We start from the raw sequence: 16,083 nt of genomic DNA, 5'->3' as shown, positions 1-16,083 counted from the left end.
TAGTACAGTTTATTGTTCTGATCCTTGAGAACTCTTTAATTGTTTTGGCCAGACTTAAGTATATAGTTGATTTGATATATTTTACATTAGTATTTATGGCATAATTCAATTTATTTAGCTTATAATTGGTCATTAAATATAAATATTTATTTATAAATCAGTAAAGACATACACAGTGAAAATATATATATATATATATATATATATATATATATATATATATATATATATATATATATATATATATATATTTATTTTTTTTTTTATTTAATATTTTTAAAAACTATATATAATATTTATATTTTCTTTTATTTAACTATTATTTAAAGTGCTTTCCAAGTATTTTTGTGTGTTCATGATCTAGCAAATTATTTTCTTATTTACCATTTATCCATGACTAATATTTCTAGGCTCATTTTGCTGTTACAATAGAACGTATTGACATTTAAACTACTAATCACATGTTGAGATTGTTTAGTGTACACTTGATCTAAATCTGATAAGAAATGTTTTGAGAAAAAAAAATCTGTCCTCTATGATCATTTGTGTCAAACAGCACAACGTTTAATACATCCTTTTTGACACAAAACACCTGTTGGAAATGCCTAAGAGGAGATCTGCCCCACCATCGAGATGTTTATCAAGCTTTAATTGCGTTGTAATTCCTTAAGAAGAGGTTGCTCGACAGGTAGCGCAACATTTGACGGGAAAGCGGCCTGTCAGGTTTTGATGTAAAATGGCAAGGTTTTCCTCCGCATGACCGAGCACGCTTCGAGTCGCACCGATACTATAGCGCCGACCGCAGGAGAACATGACTCAGATGAGAAACCAATCGCTACATCAGAGTGTTCAAGTCCTGGCTTGACAGTACGGCCCTCAGCCTAACATGTGGCTTTTTCCACCCTGTCTGTGTGTGTTTTCTTTCTCTACATCATGCCTGAGCGCAGGATGAAGACACTTCCTGTGAATGATGTCGCTGTGATGATGATGCGGCAGCAGATGGTGGGAGTGGGTTTGTGTAACCAGGACAGCCACTGGCCCACTTTCTCATGTTCTCTGTATGTCTGTATGTGTGTGTGCGTGTGTGTGTTCTTGTTTTTATGTCATGATGGGGACTTAGCCTGAATGCACTAATGTGTACTTGTGTCACCTAAATCAAGGTCCACATGGATAAACAAGCTTGTAAATCATAAAGAATGAAGGGTAAAACTTCTGTCATGTTGGGTTAATGGGTAGGATTGCGGTAAGAAGACAGAATACATGTATATAAAGGTTGTACAGTATAAAAGTCATTATGTCTATGGGAAGTCCCCACAAGGATAGTAAATCAGGTTTGTGTATGTGTGTGTACTAGTTTTGGTGTTTAATGTCTTATGAGGACATACATTTGTGTAATGACATGTTATAACCTAGGTATTATGATGTTGTGGTTGTTGTGAGAACATGTCGTGTCCTCGTAATTCAAAATGTGGGCTGCGCAATATAACGCAAAAGTATTGTTATCGTGATAATTGTATATGCAATATACGTATTGCAGATGTGTAGTAAATGGCATTTATTTTATGTCTTGGCTGTTTATCTAAATTTGACCAAACACATGAGGGCTTACTATATCATGGTGGGGACTTTAACATGAATGCAATAATGGGGACTTGTCACTGTGGAGACCTAAGTTGAGGTTCCCATTGGTAAACTAAGTTGTAAATCATCCAGAATAAAAAATGTTGAAAGCGTAAAACTTCAGAATGTTTACTGTTATGTTGGATTAATGGGTAGGGTTGAGGTAAGAAGTCAAAATATACATAGTTTGTACAGTTTACAAGTTATTGTCTATGGGAAGTCCCCACAAGGATAGAAAACCAGGTGTGTGTGCTGGTTTTGGTGGTTTACGACTCACAAGGATACAAATTTATATAATGACATACTATATCCTAGGTATTAAAATGTTGTGGTTGTTCATGACAACATGTCTTGTGTCCTCGTAATTCAAAACATAAAAATCATACTTAATTGGGTATAGATTATGCTGCACAATATATTGCTAGAGTATCCTTATCGTGATAATAGTAAATGCAAATATCTATTATATATCGCAGAGATAAATTACATTTATGTATGTATTGGTTGTTTATCTAAATTTGACCAATCAGATGAGGCCTTACTATCTTAATCCCCGCCTCCCCAGTTGTTGCTGTTCTGCTATTGGTTGGAGCGGCGCAAAGGTAATCCCAGAGCTAAAAATAAACACTAATGGCGGGAGTCGAGACAAGGGAGGAAAATGACAACAGCCAATCAGATTGGGAATATTTGATGAGGTTTTCTTTTAGTTCATAGTATTTTAAAGACTTAATGTTTGCACCTTGACACAATCAATTACACGTTTATTTTAATATCATTAAGTATATAAATGATTTAAAACTTAAATAGCATTTTACAATGGAAATGTTCAGTTCTACGAAATATCGTTATGACAATACTCGACAAAACAAAATCTCATATCGTGCAGCCCTAGTATGGATAAGTCCTCATGAACCACCAAAACAACTAGTGTGTGTCTGTGTGTGTAAGAGAGGCATGTGAAGCATGTAAGGAGTGTCGTGAAGTCGATCGTCTCCTCTGAGGGCAGGACGGGTCACGTCACACTGCTGTTTCTAGCCTGCATGAGAAAATGTTGATCTTTCTCTGTCTGGATTTAATCATCGATGACATCCAGAGACCTTAGGTTTTACCCAGAATGCAAAGAATGTGTCAAAGGAGTACTTGATTTACTCACATTCTTGCTGTTTTTAAATCTTTATGACTTTTATTTTAAGTCACTAAACACACAATGATATTAACGAACATAGAAGCACCTGAATCTGTTCAAAACTATTAAAAACGGCAAAATGGGACTAATTTATACCGCATTTCGAAAGTGAAACCACCTCATATTCACTGAATATAAGTTCAGTATTTATTTCACGACGGTCTCTTCTTTACGCTTACGTTATAACACATTTAGCTCTGCGTTCTGCTCTGTTATAATGACTGTTTACATTTATATCACAGTAAACCATTTCGTTACTTCTCATATCTACTGTCTATTTGTTTTCATCTCATTTAATATTTAGTAAAACAAGTTTAGTCAAAACAAAAGAAAGAGTGTAGGATTTTTTACATGGAGTGAAAGACTTATCTTTAGATATCTTCGATATGTGCACTGTTTAATAAATGTGCACAATACATGCATGTAAATGTGTAACTAAAAACATATAGATGATTTAATTGTTGTTTATAAATCACACAACTGTGGTAAACAGGATTACTTATAACAACACTGTAATTGTGACATAAAATACTGTGTGTTTCATATTTACATTTATTGTGGTTCTTTTCTATCTTGCAAAACGTTTTGTTGTGTTACTATTTAAGTGTGTTCCTTTTTTTGCTCTGACAATGTAGTTTTCTGTGGTTCTGTTTACTTTGTTAATTGCACAGCAGTGCTGTGTATAGTGTTAAGCAGGAAAACCCCTATACTGTATTTATTTATCAAAGATTTTGTTTATCTAATTTGAAATGTTGTGCAACAGTTTTAAGCAGGAGAAAAACCTGTACTGTATTTTATTTATCAAAGATTTTGTGCAGCTGTTATTTTTTTGTGCAGCTGTTTAATTGTAAACAGGGAGGAAACCCTTGTGTTTGAATTATATTTTCCTCAAATAAGGTTTTAATAAAGGCTTTACCTCTCAAGTAACCATTTATGGGAAAATACCGGATATATTTCGTATACCGTCATTCCTCCTAAAAATACCGGGATATAATTGTTGCAACCCAGGCTCATTCTGAAAACATAGTCCCGTGGACGTTTCTGGAGACCGCGAAATATGTCACGGGAGGTATGTATTTATGCAGTTTTTGTTTTTGTGAATCCACGAGAGGTCGCTGCGTGCGGTTTTTCATATCTCAAATTTCTCTCGCGAGTGACGTTCGCGCCCGCGCTGTTCTCTCGTAAACCCACCAGAGGCCGCTGTCGAACAACCGTCTGTCTGACTGGCTGAATGACTGACTGGCCGGCCGGTCTTACTTCTTACTTCTCCAATCTTACTTCTCTAAAACACAACCAATGATTTACAAAAGTCATCCAGAAAAAGAAAAGGCCTCGTCTGATTTTACCACGTTTTCGGATTTTACCACATTCTCACCGTCATTCACTCGTTCATTTTATTTATTGGATTTTGTTTTTGTCCTACCCGATTTCTGGACCCGCTCTTCCCCGGACTCGAACCTCGTCGTCGCCATGGTCATCTCTTCTCTGCGTCTCAAGTCCACCGACGTACACAATGAGCTAACTGGACAAACTGGTTGCAGCGGGAAAGCCCTCCACACGGGGTAAGCGTCACACCGCCCCGTAGTGTTCGTTTGAAAAAATTAAATGTTTGATGATGAAATGAAATACGTTTTCAGAATGAGCCCGTGTTGGATTTTTTTGCCCATATCGCCCAGCCCTATAGGGTATATGCGAAAGTATGCCGAGGGACTTTTAATTTATCAGTAACCTGGGTCCGCAGCTTCCGGTGAACTCTATTTCATTACAAAATCTGCGCGTTTAAGGTCTGTTTTCTTTAAAAATCAGCAATGTCAGAGTGATATCCGATATAAAGGGGGTCTCAGATTGTACAAGAAGCACTGCATTCAATTACATTTTCTTCCACCACGTCTTTAGAATATGAACATTTATTTTACCCCAGTATATCCAATAGAGCTTCTGGACTCACCTGCTAATCCTGACTGGCGCGTGCCTGTAAACAGCTTTTTACCTCATTTAATGCTTGAGCAACTAAAGGAACACTGAAGTCTATTTAACTGATTATATTTTAATTATGTTTCAAAATCGATGCTGTAAAAGGAACCTAAAAACTGAAAAAGTCACATTAATCATTCATTGGAAGTATATCAGTATGGAAAGAAACATTAGCTTTGCATATACCCTATTATACAACCCAAATTTATAATCATTGCATCCCTACTTTTAGCAAAAAGTAAACAAAAAAACAAAACATGGACATAAATATTTGGAATGACATTAATATGCGTTAATTGATAACAAGATTTGTATTTATGATTATAGCTGGTCTTGTGGGGACATGTCAGCTTTAGTTTCACTCCCTTTGTTTCCATCCGTTAATGATAAGTCTCTAATGTTTTTGTATAATGTGTTTATAATACCCCAGAGCCCAATTTGCATGTTTGGCTAGCAACTGTTCCTCTTTTGGAATGCAAGGCATGGTGTCGCAGTAACCTCTGAGGACAGGTTGCCATCTGACAAGGGTGCATAAATGAACCCAAGCCACCTGGCTTAACAAAAAGGATGAAACAAAGTGAAGCAGATTATCAAATATCAAAATATATCGATATACAGAAGTTTTTCCATCTCCTTGCTGGATTTTTGTTGTGTTTAGACACCCTCATCTGTTTCATGGCCAGCTCAGTAGCACTTGTTAGCAGTCTCTCAGCGTTCTGCTCTGCATAACTCAAGCACTGACTTCAGCAAACCGTTCGCTCTTGAGTTGCCCATATAATAGGACAAGTGTGAAGATTGCTGCCCACTGATCCGGCAAGGCTTTTCTGTGGAGGATGTGGCTATTGTGCTCAGAACAATATTAATATTGATATAAAAGGCCTACACTAGAACTTGTGTTAAGACCGTTAGTATTGTTGCTGGGTTAAGAATAGACAATTTTTAAAACTGCATGTTTCTTCCTGCCTAGTCGTTTTTAAATTAAGTACATGTACATTATGTCTATCGTCTGACTTTCAAAAACCAATATTCAAGCAATGGCCACCATAAAGAAAGCACTTTGACTTGCCTGAGAAAACCTTAACCTCAATGGGGCGTTCAAACCAGACTCCGTTTGCGTGATTCATGCGTATTTGGACATGCATACGGGTGGGCGATATGGTCAAAATACAATCTCCATTTTAAACTATAAAGATATATATTTTGAAATAAGTTGTTAATGCTTCCAGATATAAAAGAGTACCCCGATAATGACTGAAGCTACAAAAATTAGAGGGTCCATTAAATGGCATACCATTTCCAGCCGATGAATTGGTTGGTGGCTGAAAATTCGGTACATCTCTAATATTAACACACTTTTAGGTTGCCATTGTTGCACATTTCGGCTGTGTGATTGGCTCTTCGATCAATATAGAGTAAAAAAGTTGAGCGCTTATCATTGTTATTGACATAAATTTTATTGCGATTCGATATAATATCGTTTATCTGCCCAGATCTAGGGCTGTGCGATATTGGAAAAATCTGACATTGTAATATTTTGTATTTTTGCGATATATATTGCGATGTAAATACAATTTCCACATGACTTAAACAGCTTTATTTGGAAAGAAATCTGAATTTTAGATAAATTGGGGTGATTTTGTAGGGGAGTGAGTCTAAAATAACGTATAACAAATAAATGACAAGAATAGATAAATACAATATAGCAGAGATAGAGGTGAGTTATAGTCTTCTTGCGAGTCTACCAGTATTCAGGTAAAAATATTGATTAATAGACAGAGGTTGATGAAAATAGTGAGCAAAGTTTAATTTTTGGGTGAATGATCACTTTCACTTGCATTGATTATGCTCAACATTGCATATCCTGCAATTTGACTATTGCGGATATACACATTACAATATCGATGCTGAAACGTTATATTGTGCAGCCTTATTTGGACATTTTCAGTTTACTCGCTTCATTTGTGGGTGAAATTCCATGTCGGCAAGAAGATTTTCCTTCAGGATACCAGCCACTTCGTCACAACCACGCAGTGCGAATGTCCGCAATGTTCAGATTTTTCAACTCAAGCTATTTGCGCAGTCACATTTTAAGCGTGTCAAACTGTACAATACTGTACAATTCACGCCATGTTATTCGCTCGTATTGTGTCACTCGCTGAATATTTCCACAGGATGTCTAATCGGATCTTAAACTTCACATGATAATCACTCGCACTTAATGCTTAACGTCTGGCGTGAACAGGTTAACCCTAACCCTAAGTAATTAAGGAAGGAATATTGTTGCCATAACTTACGAAATTTTTTCGAATTAAAATTTTTTTTAAGTGTTTTAAATTGTTTATGTGATGCTGGTTGCGATTTTGTTCTGGTACCTTGGCTGGATTTGCTTTGGCTTTTGTAAATAAGTAAACACAGACAGTAGGTGGCGACAATTTATTTCCAAATTAATTCCAAGGAATAAAAGTTCCAATTCTTTAAGACATCCATTCATCTTCAGAACACAAATTACAATATTTTAGATGAAATCCAAGAGCTCTCTCAAACAAATAACTTTGAAGATTTGCTTAAAAACTTGCACAAACAAATTTCAAGTAAATTTTACTATCTTATATTAGGTACAATCAACTTGTCAATATCATGTAAAATGTACTTGATGTTTAACCTAACACTCCTCAATTAATTACGTAAAAGTTAATTGATTATCTTTATCTGAGTCTTTATTTATTTAAGTGAACCAAGTAATGTCACGTTCTTGTTTTAGCAGAAGGAATATTGCTTTTCTCCATTTAAATAAATCTTATTATTTACAAATTGGTACATTTAGTGTAACTTGGTTTAATTAAGATTTTAACTCACTTTAAATGAGTTGTTTCATATAATTTTAAGCTAATTGAATCCAAGAGCTTACAAATTTACTTTAAAAATGCTTACTGATCTCAAAGCTAGTGTTAGCACAGCTATGACTCTCTGAGTGAAGCGTCAAACATACTAAAAAGGCTGAGACCTTTAGCATGAGTGGTAACCTTAAAACTAAAAAAAAACATACTCACTCAAAGCTCTTCTTAACCTTCAAGCTAACAAAAATGAAACTCTCACAACTCTTGCTCTTAAATTTAAACACCTAAATTTAAACACCTAATTCAATCCCTTGTAAAGCATGCTGGGAACTACATATCCATTGCAACATATCCGTTATTAAAATTTACTCAATATTACTAGGTTTGCCATGATTAGAAAATATTTAAATATTACAAGTAAATGAATATTAATATTCAACTTTCCACTCATTTCTTTTATTACATAAAGCAAAGTGTAAATTTTAAATATTTACTTAGAAAGTTTTTGTTGTCCTTGGCGTTTAATATTACAATAAAAAAATTACGAGAGTAAATTTATTAGATTCGGCGACACCAAAAAGTTATTTCTTTCAGTGCATCTTCAAACATCATCAAAACATGCCATGTGGCTTCAGTGGTTCAATTGTAATTATACGAAGCTCCAAAAACTCCAAAAAAGCTGTAAATATGGCTTTGTTCACCTATATCTTCTCTCTCATGCTGGTGCAGAAGTAAACGTTCCCCCATTTGGATTCAATCTAAAATATATTCATTTGTTTCGAAGATGAACAAAGCTCTCAGGGAACTGGAATGACATGAAGGTGAGTAGTTTAATAACTAAATGAAAAAACAATTGGGTTAACTAACTCTTTAATAATTGAGTAACTGGATCTCATCCTTTCAAATGATTCATTCAAAGCAGCTGATTCATTCAGAAAATGGTTAGTTTTGTGATATGTGAAAGTGAGGTTGTCGAATAGATTGTGACCTGGATGTTATTTATGCATGTCTACATTGGCCATTGTGCTTATCGATTACTTTGAGGTGAAAACAAACTCCGCTGTGAGATCATTAACAGTTCTCATAGATAGTAGTTGTAAAATAGTGTAAGTCCAGCAGGCTGAAGTTATGTGTGTCTAAGCTTCTCTAATCTGGCTGTTTGTCCTGTGGCCTTCATTGGTGTGGCTTGTTTCTCTTTGCATGAGTCAGTGAGTCTGGATGAGGGTGGTGCCTTCCAGGGCATTGCTGTATCATGGGCTATGTCCCTCTCATCCTTGCCTTTACTTTTGCTGGCTTTTGATAGCTTTCTCCTCAGATTCTTCTCATCAGATTCTTCTCTGTTTACAGAAATGTCAGTAAAGGAAGATTCTTCCATTTGTGCCTGTGTGTTACATTCATTTTCACCGCCTTTAGTTGAGACTGTTCATGCATTTAAATGTGGCTTAAACATCCAGCTACTTTTTAGGGCCACTGTATGCCTAAATTGTGCCTGGATGTCACTGAGCGTTGCCATAGAAATGGACACAATAACCTCCCAGATGTCTCTGTTTACTTGAATCAAGGTCAAAGGCTAGCACAGTTAGCCTGGGAGAGACAAAACTTTATCACTGCAATGCTCAGCTCCAGTTAACATATGTCCTGGAAAGTGGCGTTAGCATTGCTCATGCCAGTACCTAGATTACGCCGTGAGACCATAATCCTTCCCTCGCCGGTATCCTCTAGCAAAGCCACATCACTAAATCCTACAAATACTCATTATTTTTATTCCTTGGTGGAAATCCTCAGCTGTCCCTTCACCCAGGCGGTGTTGTTGTACCAGCATGCACTTGGGTGGGAGAGCTCTGAATGCCCCTTCCTGTGATCAGACACGGCGATTACTACCCCAGTGGCTATAACAGATTAAAGAGCCATCAGAAGCCTGTAATTACAACACTGCCTCTTTGGCCTTGACTTCCATCTGTTCTTTGGCTGAACGAAATGACACGCAGGACACACGCTTTGAACTCCTTTAAAAGGCTAGTCAGACAAGAAATGCAAATTTAGTCATTATGTGCTCATCAATGGTTTATTCTCTCTGTTTGGAAGTTACATAAATGGGTTATTCTTATGTCAGAACGTCTCTCTAAAATAACTATTTTAAAAAAACATGGCACATTAAAGCCCAATCCCAAAAACGTCATCATATGTCATCGTAGTCTCTTACTTCATATTATTTTTTGATATTTATCTTCAGGAAATCACTGAAGGCATATATTATGTTATCATAACGAGATAATGTGACAATAAGATCGTAACTGTTTGTGTATTTACTCCCCGCCCATATTTATCTATGTAAACCCTACTGAAAAAAACAGCTTAAACCAGCCTAGGCTGGTTGGCTGGTTTTATCTGGTTGACCAGCCTGGTTTTAGATGGGTTTTGGTCATTTCCAGCCCGGTCTTAGCTGGTCAGGCTGAAAAATGACCTGCCAAAACCAGCTATGTCCAGCTTAAACCAGGCTGGTCAAGCTGGTTTTAGCTGACTTTAGCTGGTCATTTTCCAGCCTGACCAGCCAAGACCAGGCTGGAAATGGCTGGAAACTAGCCTGGAAATGGCCAAAACCCCTCTGAAACCAGGCTGGTCAACCAACTAAAACCAGCCAACCAGGCTAGGCTGGTTTAGGTTGGAATTTTCAGCAGGGAACACATGAAAACAACCTTAACATTATACCAGACACTGAAAAAAGCTCATTCCCAGACATTTCAAACAGGGTATTCGAGTGTCATCGAGTGACAGAATGTTGTGGGACTGCTATATAGGAGTCATTATTATGGATTATAGCTAGCGAAACCTAGCGGTTTTTATTTTACCGATTTATTTATTTATTTATTTATTTATTTATTTATTTTTTATTTAATTTTTTTTTAAACCATGACGGTAAAACACGAATGCGTTTATGAATGTATATTAAAACATTATTGTTTGTTGTAAAAATTCCTAATAATGACAAAAATACTAATTTGTGTATCTCCTGACTTCCGTGTGCAGCCATGCTGTAGTTGTAGTTGGTGTAAAGCTAAACACTCAGACCGTGCTGCTTTCATTTGCACCAATCGCGTCATTCGTGCCACCTCATTTGCGCGAATCGCACCACAAGATGTTTATTCGTGTCTTTGCATTGACTTTACATGTAAATCACTCGTGCTTGACGCTACATTTGTATCTGGTGTGAACGCACCATACAGTTCAGCACATGCAAATAAAAGATGTCTTCTTGTCACAGATTTTGATTTAAGTGCATCAGAGTAATTCCTGACATTATGTTGACTTCTTTATCCATCTTATATTGCAATAAGGTTGTGTTAAACTTCTGATTCATTTGCCTTTATGAGTAAATAACTAGGAATAGCAAACTGCAGTGAACGATAAAACTTCTTGTGCTACAAGCCTGGTGTTTATTTCCAATAGTAAGATTAAAGTAACATAAAATATAAAAATTCGCAACATCTAGCAGTATAACAAGCTTTTCTGTTTGGCTGAAAATCAATGGAAGTGAATCAAACCAGATGTATGGACACATTGAAGTTACAGTGGTCTAATGTGAAAATAAAGCGGATGCCATATGTTCATACAGTCATCAAAAAGCTTGTTGATGATCTGTTTTGAAATGTATATCATTATATGTCTTCTTTAGGTTCGGGCTTAAAAATGGCAGTGCGATAATTAAGCAAATTAGCACTAAATGAATTATTTTCTTATATAATCCAAACTAAATTACAAGTGTGAACACATCTTTTAGAAAATTATGTGAATTCTGGATCTGTTGTCGTTTTCTTCAGTCATCTGGCCATTAATTTTAGATTTTTGTGCTATGGGAAAAAAGTCTTACACACTTGAGTAAATGATGACATAATGTATTCATTTTTACCCATTTTCACACTACCTCAGCAAATACCAAATTGCTTGAGTCATTGTGTTTAAACCCTTTTGGTGTTTGGCTGGTGTGAAAATGACAGTATGCACTCAAAAAAATGATTTGTTGGACTTACATAAAAAAAGAGTGTCAAGTGGTTCCACGTAACTGTGTTGAGTAGTTTCTACAAGTAACAATATAGTTGAATGAACTAAAGAAATCCAGGTAAAGTTTACAAAATGTTTCTCAGTACATGCAACACATTTAGACGTGTCATTATTGCATTTTAGTTATATGTATATTTTACTTAGTAATGTTATGTAAGAATAATTAACTTTTAGTATGTAAGGTGAACACGTTTTTTTCTTTTTTTTATTCACTTTTAAAAGTATGTGCTCTACAAATGTAAAACTTAAATCATCAAACATATTTTTAGAAACAAAAATAATTTATTTTTTGCAAGGTTTTGCAACATACAACTGCTAAAAACCCATAAAACTATTTCAATTTCACAGGTCCTTAGAAACAAATACACAAAAACATCAAAGGTTTTACACTCAACATTTACAAGGTCTTTTAATGTGCAACTGGCTTCAAGAATCTGAAATAATCTTACTTTGAAAAATTAAATACATGGAATGTTAAAATACTGCTAAACTCTATTTCTGATCTTAACAATGAATAGTAAGAGTAACATTCAAAATAGCCTCTATTTTTGTAAACATCCACAAACCGCTCAAAAACAGTTTGAAAAAAATGTAAAAACAACATTTTGGTCAATAGTAAACATTCTTACAATGTGCTACTTCCTTCAAATATTGTAAGAAAAATGTATGAGCAAATTTACAAAAGAATTTTTTTTTCCAAGACTATCACGAAATGCTACAATGCTCAATTGCTGATATTTCAAAATGTTTAAGCTATTGTTAAAACAACTGGCCTCTATTTATGAAAACCACCACAAAAATAACAGTTCGTTTCAAAAAGACAGAAAAAAAAAACCATGAAAAAATAAGAATGTTTACTATTGACCAAAATGTACTTTTACTATGTGCAACTTCAAGTAATAAATTTTACTTGGAAAAAGAAAAGAAAAGTTTAAGACAGGCAGCATGTCACAAACTAATACAGTGCTCAATTTTTGATATCTCAAATCGTTCGAGCCATTAGTAAAGAAAAGATTAAAACTGAAAAATCTTAGAATTTTTGTAAATAACCAAACAATTTTAACCATTTAAAGTTACAGAACTCCATTTAAAATGTTGGTTCCATCGACAAAGACAACATTAAAACCCTTAATTTTAAAACCAGAAACAATTTAAATGTCACAAAAAAAGCTTCTTCCTTTATTTCTTTCATTTGTCCAGAATGATGTACTGATTCAACCAACAGGTTTGTTCTTAAGAACTTGTATTATGAGTAACAGTTTATGTGCATCAAGTCCCAGCAACACTTTCTGGAAAAACTCAAAAGTGTATTTCAGGTCTGAAGGATAACTGAGATTGAAGCTGTATATGACTCTCAAAGAAAGAGCACAAGCCTAGGTGACTTCGCCAAGGTTCTGAAGCACATTTACTCCCTCAAAAATCAGTCCAACATCTGATGGTGGGTCACAGGCTTCTGCACCTTCAGGTCTGATGATGTAGATTCCAATGACAATATTGCCCATGTCTTAGAGTTTTCAAAGTCTGTGTCCTACAAAACACAAAAACAGTATCAATGTTCAGTCAGTTTAATTCCACAAAAATACAGATTGTACATTTAGAGAATTTTGTATCTACTGTCCATTCCTTAATCTTTCACATCACGCACCGCATTTACTTAAATAACTACTTTACTGTGTTTGTTAGGGTGGTCAAAAGTACAGGCTTCTGTGCTGAATTTTAAAAATGTGAAGAAACCAACATTCTACCAAAGAAATTCAATTGGCCAGTGTTCTTGTGCTCAACAGATGTGACTGTGAACACTGATAATCGCTTAATGCGGTTCCTTAATATTTCTGCTTAGACAAATCTGCTGAGAGACATCTTCAAAAGCTACCATACGTAAATGTAATCTGTGTAACCACTCGGTCAACAATATGAAGCAATATTATAGCCAATCAGAATCATATGTCGAGCATGTGAACACTATGGTTAATCAGCAGCCTAAGAATCTGCTCACCTGTGCTCAATTTCCTCAGAAAAATGCTAGCATCATCACAATCTTTTAATTTTAGGACTGACTGGTACCGAAGTCTGTACTTTTGACAACCCCAAGTTAAATAAACTGTGTGTATTGATATTCCTTGACAATATTTTGCAGGGGCATTTTGGTATATATTCACTGCCAGAGAACACTTACTGTATACATGAGGTTTCATAGTCTTCATTAAGATACACAGAACATGCTCTGAGAATGCAAGTTCAGATGGTATCATACTGTAGAAGAGACATTAAGTGTAGACAATGAAAAAACACAATACTAATGTGGAAATTATTTACAAGCATCATAAATACAGATAACAAACCTTGTCGATGGTAGCCATCAGTTTCCAAATTTTACACCCTGCAATTCCTCCTTTTATGGTAGATGCTGGCCAGCTTGCTGGTGTAACCATCTTGTTTTGACATAAATGTTTGAATTAGTGGGACAGTAGTGATTCGACTGAATTCAGCAGCAATCTGTGGATTTGAGACACAAGATTATAATAAGGATAACTTTCATACAAGGCACTGTCTCACTGTTTTTAGGTGGTTATGGATGTGACAAAAATTTTATATTTTATTATCTATATTGCTGCAAAAACACACATGGCAATTGAACGTGGCTAGCGTTACACTTGCAGGTAACCAGATGTTCTCCTTTGGATGGCTACGATTAAGATGGCTGTGTAGCGCATTCCACGTTTTAAATCTATGCACAAATCTATAGTGTTTCAACAACTGTGATCTTGGAGTCTTTGCACTGCCACATGCTTTCCTTGAGAAACACGAGTCAGAATAACTGTCTAAAAATGCTAAAACTCAAAAGACTCCGAAATACATTCATAACATAAATTACCATAATTCTGTGAACACTCACATCACTTTTCTTGACAATATTTAACAGTAAAGAGTTATGAAATACTCATACCTGACAAAGCCACCATCTTCTCCTCCTCAATGTGCTTCCCGCGTTCGTTTGTCTTCTGTTCTGCTCTGGTGCTCCACCTCTAGGTAAGCAGCTACGGTATCCACAAATATCCAAACTTAAGAGGGTTTTGCGTTTTACTCCACAATGTTAAGTTGGCCAGTCAAACCCTTATTAAGTAAAGTCTACAGCACTACATTTTTGTAGAAATAACATAGTTTACTTGTGTTAATTTAATTACTAATATGTTTTATGTAATGTGAACAAGGATGGGTATAGTAAAACTAACAATAAGGAAAGTTCATTTTTTTGAGTGTGTTTCCTGACGCTGTAAATCTAACAACCTACAGAATGTTTGGGAGGTGTTTGTTAGGGCGGTGTGAATTGGCCTCAAACAGAATCTTAAATGCAGATTAATAAATTCCAGTCTTACTCGAATGACTAATTCACTAATTGGTCTCTTAGGAATAGTCCAAATAAAAGATCTTTTATCATTTGCTCGCCCTCGTGCTTTCCCTTGTGCATCACTTTCCCTTCAACAAAAGTAATAATCCATTATATTATGCAAGTGAATAGAAACTAGACTCTTCAAAAGACATGTGCAGTCATACTGAGGGTAACTCAATGATCCCAGTGGTGGAATTTTAGATAATATTAAACAGAAGTTAAACAATTAAGGAGTATAACATGAATAAGGAGCTGTAAAGTATCATTAAACACTACTGTAGTAAATTAATTCTACTAAAATAGCCGTAGTCAATTTTTACTTTAAGGTGGACTAAATCTGGAAGGAAACCCTAAGTAATCCGACCAGTTTCAAGTTTGTTGGAAGGTGGTTACATAAGACATGTACTAGCTTTTACAAAAGACAAACATAATGGATTGGAATGCAATGTTCTCAGTAAGTGTATTTAATGTGAGTTTTGCAGCTGGGAACTGTCAAAACACTAGATCACAGCATTCTCCTAAAGAATTTCCAACAACACGAGCAACGGTGTAAGTTTTTGTCTGACAGATTGGGGGACACAAAATTTCTCAAGAGCAATTTTTGAAGGGGGTATAAATAATACAACTTAAATTGTACTTTTAAGTATATGTTTACATAAGTTCTTCGTAATGACCTCTGTCACATTATCTAGTGTAGACAACGGTTTTGCATTGTAGACATTACTATATGTCAAGCAGCTATGTTATTATTGCTAACATAGTAGTCTTATTAAAACAATACATTGGGATCATTTATAAAATAAAAAATAATCACTTTATCTGATGTTTAAATGAAAAAATATAGCCTGGACCGTAGGCGATAACGTATTGGAGTTATAACCCAAACCAATGGGGGATTAGAGATGCACTAAATATTTGGCTGCCAAAAATCGAATGAAATGACATATTCAGGTTTTGGATGAAAGAGAAATATGGCTGAAAATATGATCTAAAGAAAAGCCTGTAATATACCGCCT

The 16,083-nt window shown here is 35.4% G+C and overlaps 1 protein-coding gene and 1 long non-coding RNA gene across 5 annotated transcripts in view; one reads left to right on the top strand and one right to left on the bottom strand.

Moving 5' to 3' along the window:
* The window catches only part of abi1a (abl-interactor 1a), an 82,662-nt gene that overhangs the window by 1,755 nt on the left and 64,824 nt on the right, over nt 1-16,083 (top strand). The window lies entirely within an intron of this gene.
* LOC130218791 (uncharacterized) lies at nt 12,827-14,920 on the bottom strand. Its single transcript, XR_008835993.1, has 4 exons — nt 14,624-14,920; nt 14,019-14,172; nt 13,853-13,929; nt 12,827-13,204 (listed from the first exon to the last, which is right to left on the bottom strand). It is a non-coding gene; the product is annotated as an uncharacterized LOC130218791 (long non-coding RNA).

The sequence above is a fragment of the Danio aesculapii genome, chromosome 24 (genome assembly GCF_903798145.1).
Source record: "Danio aesculapii chromosome 24, fDanAes4.1, whole genome shotgun sequence".
Classification (NCBI taxonomy): Eukaryota; Metazoa; Chordata; class Actinopteri; order Cypriniformes; family Danionidae; genus Danio; species Danio aesculapii.
This window is presented reverse-complemented; position numbering and strand designations above follow the sequence as displayed.